This window comes from Rana temporaria, chromosome 8 (assembly GCF_905171775.1).
Source record: "Rana temporaria chromosome 8, aRanTem1.1, whole genome shotgun sequence".
NCBI lineage: Eukaryota > Metazoa > Chordata > Amphibia > Anura > Ranidae > Rana > Rana temporaria.
The window spans coordinates 74,078,981-74,095,494 of NC_053496.1; the positions used below are offsets into that span (position 1 = coordinate 74,078,981).

General features: G+C 43.0%; 1 protein-coding gene across 1 annotated transcript in view; it reads right to left on the reverse strand.

Moving 5' to 3' along the window:
- PHYHIPL (phytanoyl-CoA 2-hydroxylase interacting protein like) overlaps positions 1–16,181 on the reverse strand; it is a 181,639-nt gene extending 165,458 nt beyond the window's left edge. Inside the window, exon 1 of the mRNA XM_040362045.1 lies at positions 16,124–16,181. The gene's annotated coding sequence lies outside the window, so the exon portion shown is untranslated. The remainder of the gene's footprint in view (positions 1–16,123) is intronic.
- Between the last annotated feature and the right edge of the window lie 333 nt (positions 16,182–16,514).

The window sequence follows — 16,514 nt, forward strand, 5'->3', positions numbered from 1 at the left end:
ATGCGACAGCGGCGTATGCGGCGTATTTTGCCGCGAGTGTGTATCTTTTTTTTTTTTTTCAGATTCTTCCCATTGCTGTCAATGGGCGAACGCCAATGTCGCCTGAAAAAAAGGGTCCGGGACTTTTTTTCAGGCGACAGGCGTTCGGCGTCTATTAGATGTGAACCATCTCCATAGACAGCAATGGGAATTCTCCCCTCTAGCGGCAGAAGCGTCCGGCGTCGGGCGTTTTGTCGCATAGATGTGAATGGAGCCTAACACTTAATATGTTCCAAAGGTGAATTTATCCTTTTAACCTGGACTCCTTTGCACTTAATCCTTCACCCTGACACTGAATCCTAATGTAAATTACTCCTCAAAATAATACAGTGTCTACAATTGCTCACCTTTTTTTCTGAAAATTGTAATTATACATTTTAAAGCGGAGTTCCGGCCACAATTTCACTTTTTAAATATAAATACCCCTGTAATACACAAGCTTAATGTATTCTAGTAAAGTTGGCCTGTAAACTAAGGTCCATTTTGTTAGGTTGTTACAGCATTTAGACACTTTATAAAATAGAAATTGACTGGGGCCATCTTAAGTGTGGGCATCATGAAGCCAGACTGTATGACTTCCTGGATTTCAGCCTTGCAGATCTCAAACATGCTCAGTGCTGCACAAGCAGTGTCAGATCAGGTTTCAGCACCTGTGCTGTCCAAGTCACATGATTCTTTGAGACTGGGGAGTGCACAGACTCCTGGAAAGTTACACCCACTACATTCCCAGGAGTCTGTGCGGTGTAGGTTAGGAAGCATTAAGCACCTAGGTGCAGGAAGTGGGAAGATTAACTATTCTGCCTAGCAACAACACTTTGAAGGCATCTAAAAAAAAATTTTTTTTCGTAAAGGACTAATGACATTTTTTTTAAACTACTGATGTAATGTTATATTTATGGGTGGAACTCCACTTTAAGTCATCGATCAAGAAATAAACATGTAGGATGAAGAAAGTCATAAATCTTTATCTGCTTAACTGTTCCAGGTTAGGGACTCAAAATATTGAAGTAAGAAGATTAGCTTGACAGCCAGGCAACGAGCATTGCACAACGAGCAGTCAGCCATGGCAGACTGCAGGTTTCTCGTGGCAAAGGTTACCTTTAATCTTAATGCCCTAATATTTGACACTATCAATAACCTACATGAACCAGAGTATAATCCCAAACACTAAATTAACCCCTGAAGGAGAATATTAATGTTCTTTAGCACCTAAAACCAAGCTGAGCACTGACAGTCCCCACCAAGATACCAGCTTTCAAAACTATAGAGGAAAAAAAACCCTAGATAGGACTAGATGCAATACTCAAAATAGTCACACATCTTGAAAATACTGAATTGTTTCCTCCTCTGGCAAAACCCCAAGAGATTTTTTTTTTCATTCAACAAAACATGCAGACTTCTCTGTTGTCAATACATTCTTGTTCCAAGTTCGGGTGAAAATAATGAAGCTAGAGATAGCCAGGCAATTTGCATTTGAAGAATAAGTTCAATAATAGAAGCCCGCATATTTCACTCATCACTGTTTTTCCATTAAAAAGGTGGACTTTTTTCATATTGTGCTTGAAGCATCTAGACCAGGGTTCTCCAAATTTTTTATACAAAGGGCCAATTTACCATCCTTCAGATTTTAGGGGGGCCGGACTGTGGCCAGTAGGTCAGTGGGAGTAAAAAAAAAAAAAAAATTACATATTCCTGGTAGTCAGCAGGAGCTGGAATAGTGACCCATAAAAAGGTATTTGTTATAAGAATCATTGGCTTCAGTGGGAGTAATAATAGCCCATTATTGGTGTCAGTGCGAGGAATACTGCCCCATCATTGGTGTCAGTGCAAGGAATACTGCCCCATCATTGGTGTCAGTGGGAGAGATAGTATTCCATTATTGGTATCAGTAGAAGGAATTACCCCATCGTCCATATAAGTGGGAGGTATAAAAGTGCTTCATATCTGTAGTAGGAATTCCAAGGGACGGATAAAGCGCAGTGTTTCCCAACTCCAGTCCTCAAGGCACACCAACAGGTCATGTTTTCAGGCTTTCCATTATTTTGCACAGGTGATTTGATCAGTTTCACTGCCTTAGTAATTACCACAGCCGTTTCATCTGAGGGAAATCCTGAAAACATGATCTGTTGGTGTGCCTTGAGGACTGGAGTTGGGAAACACTGGATAAAGGCATGCAAAGGGCCGCATTCGGAGACCACTGATCTAGACCATTATGATTCTACCTGAGAGTCATTAAGAGGGGTATATGGAAAAGATCAATCTGCACATTGGTTTTGTAGGTTATTGCTCCTTGGGCTTCCTTGCTATCTAAACCGAGCTGAAGTTTTAGCCTAGATTAGAATAATAAAAATGTTCAGGGTCAAAAATCTGATCTTTGTCTGAGGTAATAAGTGACTTATTGGAGACTTAACCTTGCAGATCACTTTCAAAAATATCAGTTCTGGAATGTTCTGCCTGCATTGTAAGCAAGCCAGACATATTTATGCATTAAAACAGTCACACAGTACAGTGATGTACAATATTATTTTCATGGTTAGACAATCATTTTGTTTAAAAAAAGAAAAATCACACAGACAAATCTACTTATATAACTGCTCTAGCAAAGAGAATGCATAATCACCTCAAAATCTTCAGGCTGGTTTTATAGCTATGCATGTGGGTTTTATTAGGCATCAATGGGCAAGGAATAGGGCGCCAAATAAAGGTTTAGCAGCTACATATGCTTTCTGCCATGGTGGAACATAGGAGTTAAAGTTGGCATGGTCTGAAAGGGACAGACCTGCAGGAGACATAAGCACAGTTCCAATTAAAGCATCCTAAAAGACATGTTAAGCCAGAATGTTTTCTTTTAGTTTTGAATAGAATGGGGAGTTAGAATCACTGCTGAGTTTTTCTCAATATCAGTTGCAGTTTTAGAAAAAATAGGATTTTTGTATTCACCGTAAAATCTTTTTCTCTGAAGTCCATGGACGGACACAGCTTCCTTATACTCTTGACTGTAGGGTTATGTTCCGTCTATTAGGAGAGGAATAGGCAGACATGTTATTGGTTAAAACATGTAAACTTTAGCAAAGCTGAAACAGCCCGGCCCAGGGGGTGGTCCCTTTGGTCATAACCCCTCCCACTGCTCTGAGCAGCTCAGTTCGTCAAAAAGCAGTACAAACTCAAAAAAAAAGGAGGGATGGGTGCTGTGTCCGTCCATGGACTTCAGAGAAAAGGATTTAACGGTGAGTACAAAAATCCTATTTTCTCTTTTGTCCATGTATGGACACAGCTTCCTTATACTCTTGACTGTAGGGGCATCCCCAAGCAGTGTCGAACCCCTTGCACAAACATACTCACCAATGAGTGGGACGCCAAGGGTCTTTGAAAGAAAAACAGCCAAAGCTGAAATCTGCCTCTTAATGGTGCCTAAGGCAAGCTTCTGATCCACTCCCCGCTGTAAAAACATCAGGATCCTAGAAACAGAATATGTGCATGGATGCCACCCCATCTCTTCACACATAGAAATGTAGCCCTTCCACGTGCGATGGTAAATCTTCAGAGAAGAAAATTTCTGTGCCCTCGGCATTGTGAAAATAACCAAATCCGACAGGCCCCGGTCTCTCAGCACCTGGCTTTCAACAGCAATGCCGTTAAAGCCAGTGACTGTAAAGCAGGATGGATAATGGGACCTTGCGACAGAAGGTCCTCCCGCAATGGCAGTCTCCAAGGAGCATTCGCCACCAGCCGTACTAAGTCAGCGTACCAGGGACGCCAAGGCCAGTCTGAGCAATTAGGATCATTGGGATCCCCTCGGATTCCGCTCTGTGGAGCAGACGAGGAAGCAGTTTCAGTGGGGGAAATGCATATATCAGCTGATACTGTCCCCATGGGGCCACCAACGCGTCTGTCGCATCCGCGCAAGGGTCTCTTGACCTGGCCACTAACCTCAACACCTTCCAATTGAGTCGAAAAGCCAGGAGATCCACGTCTGGCGTGCCCCATCTCAGAGGAAAAGGGAGTAGCCGCTCCAGGTGGGAACCCAGATGAATATCCTCCGTTGCAGACAACTCAGGTGCAGGCAATGCACTTAGCAAAGCAGGAACAAAAATTGTTTCTGGACAGCCGCACTCTGAACAAGTTGTAGCCTTTATTAAAAAAAGGACAGCACTACAAGTCACAGCAACATAAAATAAAACCCGACTGCTGATGCGTTTCGCACTGAAACTAGTGCTTAGTCAAAGTTCCACCTTTGGACTGAGCCCCGATTCACATACAGTATATACGAATTGGATGAGTTGAACTTCATCCGACTCGCATGACATGTGAACCAAAATCAGCTTTCTATGGAGTCGGTTCACATATGTGTGAGCCTGCCGCAGTAGGTTTTTAAAAAAAGAGTCCTGTATAATATTCAGTCCAGTTCAGGTGCCATTTTAAGTGTCATACACTTCAAAAATTCCCACATGAATTTCACCTGATTTAGTGAATGAAACTACACTGGACTCCTTTGAAAAATTGCACTGAAACTGACCCCGCACATACAGTATGTGAGCCCAATCTGACAGTAGGAATACTGCAGAGAATGTCTGTCTCCTAGCACACCACTCTCCAAAAAGAGTCGTGACATTGTTGTCGCTACTCCTGTAACCCTATTGGTGGATAAACTGTGGTAAACTCTTGGTAACCAAGCGGATTATCCAATGTCTCCATTAATAAGCCAGTTGAATTCCTGGTTATGCCTATTAGGGAGATACAGTACAACTCTCACTTTCTGTCCTGGTGAAAAGGTTTACCTTTGGCCCAGGGAAAAAGATTAAAAAGGGGAAATCTCCCATTGGGGACACTCGTTTTGGTGCAGCAATTTTACCTCTCATTTCCTGCTGCGTTGTTGCAGGAAGTTAGGGGGAATCTACCCAGAGAGGATAAAGCCAGCAGTAAAACCAGATACATTTTCTAAGTTCCTGTTTAAAAGTTTGCAGGAAATTAGCAGTAAAAACTGGATAGAGCTTCTAACATTTCCTCCGGTTATTCAAAATATCAGTTAACTATGTTCATGATGCTGGGCTTAACCCAGGCTCATGATGCTGGGAGTCTGAAGACTGAAAACATCCAGTAGAGGACAGCATTGGAAAAAAAGGCGAGCACTGCAGATGAGAGCTGCTTCTCTGTTTTAAACGCCTGGAGGGATCATGTAAAAATCTAAAAGCCCATAGTTGGGCTTTAAATGTAATCATGTACAAAAAAAAAAAAAAAAAAATAACAAATGTAGGATAGAACGTAAAAATTAAAAATACCAGGAGATTGACTGCTGTGGGCAAGGCGATTGCTTCTTACAGGCACTTAAGTGCATATTTGCAGTAAGATGAGCAAGCTAAAAACTTTCACATGAATCAGACACATGCTTGCTGGTTTTAATATGTGGTACACAGCTATTGTAAATGTGCTTGGCTTGCCGAGCTATAACAATCAATGATCCTTGCGACCTGCTCAGCTCCCAAAGGAAATTACTCCACTGTTCTTGGTTCCGTTAACAGCATGTGCAGTTTACTTATACCAAGGCATGGGAAGTACAAGAGCACTGTTTGTTTGTGCTTTGGATAATTTGCCTCTATTTTTTTTTGTTTTTCTTTTTAAATCTCTTTTTTTTTTATCTTTTTCCTGAATAGCATAGAGTAATAGCAATGGCAAATTCTGTTTAGGAAAATTCTGTTTAGGAAAGAAGTTAAATGAAACCAAGCCTGTGGTGATAACAATTATGTAGTTTCCCCTTACATTGCATTATAGGGGCCTAGGTTTTGAATTGAAAAACATGGTTATTTATTACCTGTTAACACTCTTTTCCAGGAATCTTCCAGGATGGCTTATAGAAAAAGAGGCTATAAAAGACCTCCCATAGGCCATGGCCACTCAGCATTAACAAATAACCAAAGGCACAGATAAGATAATAAACACTTCCATTAGTGCAACCAACTTATCTGATGCCATCCTGGAAGATTCCTAGAAAAGAGTGTTAACAGGTAATAACCCATTTTTTTCCCCCGGTCATCTTCCAGGACAGCTTACAGAGAGGACAAAATAGAACTACCTAATCAGGGCGGGACCACAGCTTGCAGCACTTTTCTACCAAAGTGCTGGTCTTGATTTTGAAGCACATCCAGCCTATAGTGCTTAACATATGAAAGCTGGACCAGGTTGCCGATTTGCATATCTGGAGGGGTGAAGCTCCGATCTTTTCAGCCCAAGATGTAGATACCGCTCTTGTAGAATGAGCGTTGACTCCTGTTGGTGGTAGATATGCTGTCTTATATGCTTCTATGATTGCCTTTATCCACCTGCCGATAGTATTTTTGATGCCCGTTTACCTTTTTGTTGGGATTTCCACTCTTTGTTGCACTTGATATATGCGATCACGCATCTTCTCACATCTATTTTATTAAACTTATCCTTCTTTTAATTTTTAGGGACTCCACAAAAAGACAGGATTACTATTTCTTCCAATCGGTGGAAGTTGGAAGCTACTTTGGGAAGGAAAACGGGGTCAAGAGAAAGGATAATCTTGTCCTGAGATATTATGCAAAATGGTTCTACCATTGAGAGGGCTTGAATTTCAGTGACCCTCCTAGCGGAGACCAATGCCACCAACAGGACAGTTTTGCTGACCAGCCGCCGTCATTATACTGCGGCTGGCTAGCACGGTTGCCCAAACCACCATAGGTGTACGTCGGCTGCTTTAAGAGCTATAGGGGCACACGCAACGTTGAAGACGTCGGCAATATCTGCCGGCGACCCACAATCACTCCTCAGAGAGCCAGAACGATGATCTGTCAATGTAAACAGACAGATCCCTGTTGTCAGGGAAGTAAAGAGAGATCTGCTGTTCCTACTGATCAGGAACAGCGATCTCTCTACTCCCTGTCAATCACGCCCCCCCCCCAGTTATAAACACCTCCCTAGGAAACACTTAACCTCTTGATCGTCCTGTAGTGTTAACCCCTACCTGCCAGTGACATTTATACAGTAATCAGTGTCTATTTATAGCACTGATCGCTGTATAAATGTCAATGTCCCAAACAAGTGTCTGATCTGTCTGCCGCAAGGTCGCAGTTCTGCATAGAAAAAAAAACACGCTGATCACTGCCAGTATTAGTAAAAAAAAAAAATAATAATAATAATAATAATAATAATAATAATAAACATGCCATAAATATATCCCCTATGTTGTAGACGCTATAACTTTTGTGCAAACCAATTAATATACGCTTATTGCGATTTTTTTTTACCAAAAATATGTAGAAGAATACATATTGGCTTAAGCTGATGAAGAATTTTTTTATTTTTGGATATTATAGCAAAAAGTAAAACATTTAGTTTTTTCCCAAAAGTGTCGCTCTTTTTATGTTTATAGCGCAAAAAATAAAAACCAGGAGGTTATCAAATACCACCAAATACCACCAGATCTCCAAAATACATACCAGACCCTAAAAGGATCTGGTATTTATTGTATGTTGAGGGGAGGGGTTTAGAGGACTTTGGATTTCAACTCAATTACTATAAAATTAGGAATACTTAGCACACTTTTTAATGAGACAAGAATAGCCTGTGCTAAATAGTAAAATGTTGTGAATCTACATACATGGAATGGTTTTGAAAAACTCATTGTTGCCCAGGCTAACAGACATCTTTTTCTTTTTCTTTTCTTCCATATTTACAAGCACTGAAAGCCAATATATTATATATATACACAGTACAGACCAAAAGTTTGGACACACCTTCTCATTCAAAGAGTTTTCTTTATTTTCATGACTATGAAAATTGTAGATTCACACTGAAGGCATCAAAACTATGAATTAACACATGTGGAATTCTACATAACAAAAAAGTGTGAAACAACTGAAAATATATTTCATATTCTAGGTTCTTCAAAGTAGCCACCTTTTGCTTTGATTACTGTTTTGCACACTCTTGGCATTCTCTTGATGAGCTTCAAGAGGTAGTCACCTGGCGCAGCACCCCATCACTCTCCTTCTTGGTCAAATAGCCCTTACACAGCCTGGAGGTGTGTTTGGGGTCATTGTCCTGTTGAAAAATAAATGATGGTCCAACTAAACGCAAACCGGATGGAATAGCATGTCGCTGCAAGATGCTGTGGTAGCCATGCTGGTTCAGTATGCCTTCAATTTTGAATAAATCCCCAACAGTGTCACCAGCAAAGCACCCCCACACCATCACACCTCCTCCTCCATGCTTCACGGTGGGAACCAGGCATGTAGAGTCCATCCGTTCACCTTTTCTGCGTCGCACAAAGACACGGGGGTTGGACCAAAAATCTCAAGTTTGGACCAAAGCACAGATTTCCACTGGTCTAATGTCCATTCCTTGTGTTCTTTAACCCAAGTCTCTTCTGCTTGTTGCCTTTCTTTAGCAGTGGTTTCCTAGCAGATATTCTACCATGAAGGCCTGATTCACACAGTCTCCTCTTAACAGTTCTAGAGATGTGTCTTCTGCAAAAGGTGGCTACTTTGAAGAGCCTAGAATATGAAATATATTTTCAGTTGTTTCACACTTTTTTGTTATGTATAATTCCACATGTGTTAATTCATAGTTTTGATGCCTTCAGTGTGAATCTACAATTTTCATAGTCATGAAAATAAAGAAAACTCTTTGAATGAGAAGGTGTGTCCAAACTTTTGGTCTTCACTGTATATAAAATGCACCTTGATGTGAACGACTCCCAATATCCATTACAGGTTTATTTATAGCAAACAGTGTAAATAGCAGTACTAACAATCTGAAAGGTACAGTAACCCATAGCAACTAGATTTCAGTTTCTGTAGTCAGGTCACTAAAAGATGAATTCTTCTTGGCTGTTATGTGCTACGCACTTTGCACATTTCTTCTTGCCTCATTAAGTAAGCCTAAATGTGTATTTCAGATTGATGGAATTTTCCAGGCTCAGCTGCACAACTCGATTATCAAATGTATAACAGAATGTTAGCTAAATAACAGAAGTAGACTCATAGGAAAACCAGAACATAAATTACACACACACACACACACCAAAAGCATATACAGTATATCAGATACATATACATATACACACACACACACACACACACACACACACACACACACACACACCCCAAGGTCATATGTTACAAACCTTTAAATACTCAGCACAGGCATAGCAGGTACATAAAAGAGCAAGCTCACTTTTATACAATGTTTTGCTTTCAAGAGGAAGAAGCCCGCAATGTCAGCGCTGTCCGTTTCTCTAATCACGTTCATATTCAACCCCTCTTCCTTCCAGGGCCGTGGACTCTGGCTCTGTAATTGGCCGGAGTTGCATGTGCGCGGGAGCCGATGTTCACGGCACAAGCACTATAGAAACGGCACGGATTGTGCCCTTTCTTCAGTGCACATGCACTGATTGTGTTGGCGCCGGCGTATATGGCGAATATCTCCTAAACCGTAAAGGGTTAAGGAGATATTTCCATTACCCACAGGTAAGCCTTATTATAGGCTTACCTGTAGGGAAAAGTGGTGGTACATGGTGCACAACCACTTTAAGCCTTGGCAGCAAATTAATCAAATTTTATTTACATATATTGTTCTGTTAAAAGTTGTGCAGGCCTTTACGTCCCCAATAGAGAAAGCTCTTAGGCCGGATTCACACTTGTGCAGTGCGAATTTCAGCTCTCTTATCTCTGCAGAGTGCCTCCACTTTGAATAAAGGAGCACAGAGGGCACCTTTGGACAGAAGAATTGTTGTTCTGGGGGGGGGGGGGGGAGTAGATGTACTTGCATTACAAAGTATCCCCTTATCTATCCAACATTCCTGCACCCCCTTTTTATTTTTTTTAATCACACATCTACTTGTGTTGCTCGCAAACTGGTGTCAGTGTTGCCAACCTACCAGATTGAAATTTATTGGCACGACACCCGAAATTTACTGGCGCAGCCACGTTTTTACTGACAAAAGTTACTAAATTACATTTTTAGGTGCAAATTTCTGTTTTTAGGCTACACACCACTACACTAGGCAAATAGCAATGTAATTTAAGGTAGATATTAAGGTAAAAAAACATATTTTTGTTATTTTGGATATAATATGGGCAACTTATTTAGTCATATCACCCCCTGCCTCCATCCCCCTCTGCCACCAACACCCCCTGCCTTCACCCCCTTCTGCGGTGCCACAATCTCCCCCTGCCTCCAATCACCCCCTGCCTCCATCCCCCTCTGCGGTGCCACCAACAACCCGTCTCCATCCCCCACCCTCTTCATTGCCACCATCCCCCTCTGCGTTGCCACCGCAGCCACCATCACCCCCTGCCTCCAATCTCCATGCGCAGTTCCAAGCCGAACCGGTCTCGGCTATTTTTACTGGCACATTTCCGCAACCACTGACATTTACGAACAGGGGAAAAAAGTGCCCGTTTTTACGAACTGTCCGTAAAAATACGGACGGTTGGCAACACTGACTGGTGTGTCTTTCCCACATTTGACTCCTAGCTACTTCTTTGTCTTCCTGCCTTCTGTCTTCTCCCTTTTTTTGCTGCAGTAACATTTCCACTTCCCCCCCTACTCTTCCTTTCACTTGAGTCAATAGCCATTTACATTATGTTCTCTTTTGTATACTAAGGGTCAGTTATTTTCCCCTATGCTGTGGGGTGAACCCTTCCATCATGGTCTACCTGTACATAACCAACTAACATAATCTCTGTAAATACTCCTGGTCTTTAGTCTTCTAAGTTCACCTATAAGAAGCCCCTGTGCAGATTCAAGTCTCCCATATAATGGCAGCCCAATGTACTTTTCTGCTAGAGAGATGTAAACTTTTTTTTCCAATTTTTCATCTATTCCTACAGTAACTACTAACCCATTCAGATGTTTCTTGAACTATGTATGTGCATGTCTTCCTGTATTTTCTGAAAATAGAATAAAATTACATGGAACCAACATTTTTGAAAGCCACACCCCCAGAATTTTTTTTCTCCCCACTGTAGTATAAGTAGATACAGCCTACCTGAGAGTGGCAACTGCTTTGCATTCAGGAGCAGTGCAGTATGTTGCCACAACATCACAGGAAGCTGTATTTGGTGGTCTTCCCTGGCAGGACCAACAGGTGTTTTTGGAACTTTGCATGGGGAAAAGGGGAAATTGTAAGCACTTCTAAATAAGAGCTGCAGCACAATGATTTTTAAGGGGAGGCAATAGTTCTACTTTAACCCCTTCCTGCCGACAGTACGCAGATATGCGGCCTCACGGAAATGGGCCTCTATCCATGAGGCCACATATTTGTGTACCTTTCTTTGTGCTGGGGGCGCGTTCTCTCGCAGAGAGCCCCAAGTCTCGTACTAACGATCGGGATTCCTGGTTCCCGGTCACCTGATCGCTGTGATAACCTCCGATTGGCTACAACAATGATGAGTAACTGCACAGCCCATGTGTTTTGTCTCTCTTCTGAATGGAGAGAAAGATACATTGTTCTTTCCTTGCAGCAGAAAAAAAAGTGTGCAAGAAAAGCTAAAATTGTATATTAATAATAATAAAAAAATAGCTACATCAAAGTCTGATCTAGGTTAGAGTTATGCCATCAGATTTCTATCAGATATTCCGATCGTGTGTAGCCCCATCGAAGTTTTTTGATCGGATATTCCGAGGAATTCCATCGGAGTTTAGATATAGAGCATGTTCTATTTTTACTCTGATGAAATTCCGTCGGAATTCCGATGCGATTTGGCCGGGCAAAAGCCTGATCGTGTGTAAAGGGAATTAGGGTCAAGGTAAGGGTCAAAGATTGGGATCAAATATTCTTACACTTAAATGATTCAGATCGTTAAACACATTTTTTTGCACTTGGGTGGGCTGGGCTGGGCGGAGGGGCAAAATGCAGGTGCTAGCAGGTATCTTGGCTGATCCCGCTAACACTGCGTTTTTGCGAACCCCAAACTGCTGGGGACGTTAGTCTAGATCTGATCAGATAAAATATTGATCCGTTCAGATACTATTCCACTAAGGAAGGTGTATGCTGTGTGCATAGGCGTTAGCGCTACTGACACTAATCTGACTCTGCCTGGGGCGATGCAGACCCTATCTGACACTAAAACCTAACTGATATCACCTGCCGGCCGATCAGGAAGTTAAACCTTTAGGCTGGGTTCACACTACTACACTACTTTCATCCTACTTTGCTCTGTGTTCAATGTTTCCCTATGAGAGCGTCTTGTAGCGTCCTACACAAGTCGGTCCGACTTTGAAAATGCTCCCTGTACAACTTTTGGTCCTACATTGATCCTACTTCAGGCCCATTGAATATCATTGAAGTCGGACCAAAGTAGTATCCTGTTCATGAAAGTAGGATGGATGTAGGACCAATGTAGGATAAATGTAGGACCGATGTAGCAGAGCAAAGTAGGATGAAAGTAGTGTAGTAGTGTGAACCCAGCCTTATTGGGTAATAAACGGTGGATGCCCTGACACTATAAAAAGCAAACTAACTAACCAGCGTCACCTGTAACACTTATACGGTGATCACTGGTGAAAGGGTTAACTAGGGGGCAATCGGGGGTTAAAACCTTTAATAGGTAGTATATGGGGGTACCTGACACTATAAAAACCTGACTGTGAACCTAAATAGCTAACTAGCGTCACCCGCAAACAGTGGCGGCTGGTGAAGTTTTAGAATGGGGGGGCGCAAGACCCCGCCCCTCCACATTTGGTACCTCCCACTTCTCATAAGCCACACCCCCTATAGAATACACCCACTTTGTCCCCTGTATTCCACTTGCTTCCACTCATAGTGTCAGGAGTATACAGCTCAGCATCACAGCACAGTATATAGCCCCAGCATCACAAATCATGGTATACAGCGCAGCCTTACAGATCGGCGCAAACAAACTAAAAAATTACACTGTTAGTTATGAAGGACTCTAAATGGGCATGAGATTATCAGAGACTGCGGACATACTGCACAAGATTACCAGAGACTGCTGACATACTGCACAAGATTACCAGAGACTGCAGACATACTGCACAAGATTACCAGAGACTGCGCACATACTGCACAAGATTACCAGAGACTGCGCACATACTGCACAAGATTACCAGAGACTGCGCACATACTGCACAAGATTACCAGAGACTGCGCACATACTGCACAAGATTACCAGAGACTGCGCACATACTGCACAAGATTACCAGAGACTGCGCACATACTGCACAAGATTACCAGAGACTGCACACATACTGCACAAGATTACCAGAGACTGCGGACATACTGTGAACTACAAGTCCCAGCAGTTTAACAACAATAACAGGTCAGAGTGATCGGTATAAGGCAGCCATCCAATTGAATGGTCAGTCCGATGTGATTTAGTGCTGTGGTAGCTGCTGATATAAACTTCAACCGTCTCCAAAGTTCTATCAGTAAATTTTGCTGGTCAATGTGAGCCAGACAGGCAAACAGCTGAGCTATAAACACGCCTGCAAACAGCTATAAAACATTGAGAAATACACAAAGTAACAAATGTGACAATATCATCCCACAACAGAAGTATCTGGATCCAACGTCTGTAAATCTAAACCCACCGAAATCTCCCTCAGGCTTTCTCTCTTTCTCCATCTGCTCAGCTCCGCTCCGCTCAGGCTGTGTAAAGTTGTGAGCTGCCGCGTGACGTCACTTCCGTTTTTCGTCTGTAAGACGAATGGCCGGAAGTAAGGCGCCCATAATAGCACTGGCACAGGAAGCTTATCAGCGCTTTCAAATGCGCTCAATAGGCGGGATAACAGCCCGCAAATGAAGCGCCATGTATGCAATCTTAAGATTGCATTGACGTGGCGCTTCATAGGGCAATAGTGGCCGGCGCTCAATCTAATTTTAAGTAAAGGAATTTTTTTTTTTTAAGTTTCTTAAAGGGGCCACTGAAAAAAAAAAAAAGACATTTTTTTTTGTGCCTACAGGAGGGGGGGGGGGGGCGGCGCCCGGGCACCCCCTATGGGCGAGCCGCCACTGCCCGGCAATCAGAAAAAAGATTGCTTAGGGACACCGGCGACCGGGGGTGAAAGGGTTACCTGTGGGGCAATTAAGGGGTTAAACCTTTATTAGGGGGTACCCTACACCTAAAGGGGCCTACCACTAACTGCCCTGGTACTTTTTACAGTCACAAATGACACCAAATGCAGCGATCAGTAAATAAATTAACACTGCAATCGGTGACACTGTGACTGGGGGTGCAGGGGGTGAAAAGTGTGCCTACGTGTACTGTGTCAGTGTACTGTTGCCGCAACTCACTGTGAGATGTCTTCTCTCCTCGACGCCGGACCAAAAGGCCGACATGAGGAAAGAGGCAAGGACATACAGGTACGCCCATATGCCTGCCTGTGCCATTGTGTCGACGTATATTGTTGTGCGGCGGTCGGCAACTGGTTAACTGCCAATATCGTGGTAATGCACCACTATACGCAAATTAAATTAGTGACACTGTACTACACTGGGGAGATGACCAGGTATTTTCTTTACACTGGTAGTGTAGTACAGTGGTCACGGGATCAAGCACTAGTACACATGTGCTGGGCAACATACCAGTACACATACCTCCCAACTTTCGTCTAGCCTGGCTGTGCTGCCCGTCTGCAGTAAATGTACTGTGGGCAGGCAGCAAGCGGTTAAAGGGAGGTTCCACGCGTGATTTATTTTATTTTTTTAAAGTCAGCAGCTACAAACACTGTAGGACACTTACCTGTCCTAGTCGCCCGCGATGTCGGCCTACTCCAAGACCGATCCCTCGATCCTGGCAGCTCCAGGCGCCGCCATCCACAGTAAGGTAAACAGGCAGTGAAGCCGTGCGGCTTCACTGCCTGTTTCCTACTGCGCATTCGCGAGCAGCGCGGCACTTTGTGAATGGGCCGACTTCTCTCTGGGATACACACAGTTCCCAGAAGGCAGCGCCCCCCATTCACAAGAAGACACTGAGTGTAGGACGAGAAAGGAGATCCACCGTGGAGGATTTTTTTTTTTTCATTTTTTTTTTTTTATTTTATTTATTTGTAGATTTTTGGTGTCAATTTTTGTTTCAGGGTGGAACTCCACTTTAAGCATATGCCCATGCAAGGGCTGTGTTTTCCAGCATGAGGATGCACAAGTGTTCTGTGTAGGTCTTTTTTATAACAATTGAGATGTAGCAGCTGCTCCCGGTTTGACAGCTATGTGGGTGCATAGATGTCAAATTGGGCATAGCGGCTGTGTCGCAATTGACATGAATGGGACTGCCTGCACAGGGATACATGAAACATTTCTGCATCCCTGTGCAGGCAAACACAGCCCTCGGACAGTGTAAATGAGGCCTGCCATAAGAAATATACAAAAGGCTGCTGTCGCTGGCTTCCTAAAAACAGTATTGTTTTAGTACTTTCTAGCCTGGAACAAGAATACAATTCAGAAATCAGAAGGCCTTTTCTGCACACTTGCCAAAGTATTAGGGCAATGTCAGCATGATAGCCAGGCAACTAGCATTTTCAGGAGAGCTTGGTAATGACAATGGCCACATTTCTCCCAATCGGTGGGCTATTTTTTGTCTTTTAGACCCCTTTCACACTAAGCCACCCATAGCGTCGGCGGTAAAATTACGTTATTTTTGCCGCCAACGCTGTGGGCGGATTTGCGGAGCATTTCGGTCGCTAATGGAGCGATTTTAACCCCCGCTAGCGGCCGAGAAAGGGTTAAAACCGCCCGCAATGCGCTGCTGAAGCAGCGTATTGCGGGCGGTATAGCCGCGCTGTCCCATTGATTTCAATGGGCAGGAGCGGTAATCACACTGCACCAAAAATGCGGCTAGCAGGACTTTTTTTTACCGCTCTGCTTTCCTCTGGCTTTCACATGGTGAGTAAATGTAACAGCTGTTTTAGGGCGGTTTGCAGGCGCTATTTTTAACGATATAGCGCCTGCAAAACGCTCCAGTGTGAAATGGGCCTTACACAAAATGATTTCACTTTAAAGCTGTAGTCCCAGCAATATGCAAGACATACACAATAATAATAATACAGTACACTGTTATAAAACTGATACTGGCATTGCATACATATTCAGTAGCCATCTTACCTGTATCAGTGTAACTGCTGTGGTAAATACATCTCCTAAGGAAAGATACAAGAAAATAGGAATTACTGGTCAGACAAGGCCAGGGCTTCTGTTCCCCTCATCTGATCACAGCTGAGATAGTTTGGTTCTAATTAACTAACACAGCTGTGCACCTACCAGACTGTGTGGAAAATGGAAGACCACGGCAAGTGGATGTCTTATTAAAAATTTGTGAGGTAAACTTCTCATGAGTGAAATACAGGGCATGCATTTTGCATCACTGATCTTTTTATCAGTATTAGCCTAGGTTCACACTGCTGCGAATTCAAAATCGCGGTAAAATGCGCGATTTTGCGGCCGCGATTTGCCGCAATTTCGGCCGCAATTTAATGTAAATCGCGGCCCGAAATCG